Below are 974 nucleotides of genomic sequence, written 5' to 3' on the forward strand. Positions count from 1 at the left end.
TTGTACAAAATATTTATTAAATGAATAAAGTAATAAACTCATGTATAACACCTAGAAATACATTTTAAAGTGTCCCTTCCATAATAATATGAGCTGATTATATGAGGGGACTTCAGAAAGTTGGTAGGAAAATGGAATTAAAAGATAGAAATAAAAAATATAAATTTTATTTCTCAACATAAGCTCCATCAAGGTCAAGACACTTTTGAATGCAATGATACCAGCCATTTAGTCCATTTCTAAAGAATTGAATGTCTTGGGAATTTCAATGCAATCTTTTTTACATTATTAACTAAAGAAAAATGGGTGCCCTTTACAGATTTTTTAAGATTAGGAAACAAGAAGAAGTCAAAACTAGCCAAATCAGGACTGTAAGATAAAGGCCTAATGATTTCCCATTAAAACTCTTACAAAATTACCTTTATTTGATAAGAGAAATGAGCAGGAGCATTGCCCTGGTGGAGGACTCTCTGGTGATGCTTTGTAGGTATTTTTTATGCTAAAGCTTTGGCTAATGTTCTCAAAACACTCTTATAATAAGCAGATGTTATCATTCTTTGGCCCTCCAGAAAGTCAATAAGCAAAATGCCTTAAACATCCCCCAAAATGGTTCTAATGACCTTTGTTCTTGACTGGTTGCTTTTGCTTTGACTGGACCATGTCCACCACTTGGTAGCCATTGCTTTGATTGTGCTTTGACTTCAGGATCATACTGGTAATATCATGTTTCATCTCTTGATACAAGTCTTTGAAGAAATGCTTTAGGATCTTGATTCTGGTTTAAAATGTCTGTTGAAAGCCCTGCTTTTGTCTGTAGCTGATCTGGGCTCAACAGTTTTGGTAGTCATTGAGTGAAAAGTTTGCTCAGCTTTAATTTTTAAGTCAGAATTGTATAAGCTAAACCAACTGAGATGTCTATGATGTTGGCTATTGGTTCTGCTGTTAATAGTCTTCTTCAATCAGGGCATGAGCAG

Source organism: Propithecus coquereli, unplaced genomic scaffold (assembly GCF_000956105.1).
Source record: "Propithecus coquereli isolate 6110/MARCELLA unplaced genomic scaffold, Pcoq_1.0 Scaffold28, whole genome shotgun sequence".
NCBI lineage: Eukaryota > Metazoa > Chordata > Mammalia > Primates > Indriidae > Propithecus > Propithecus coquereli.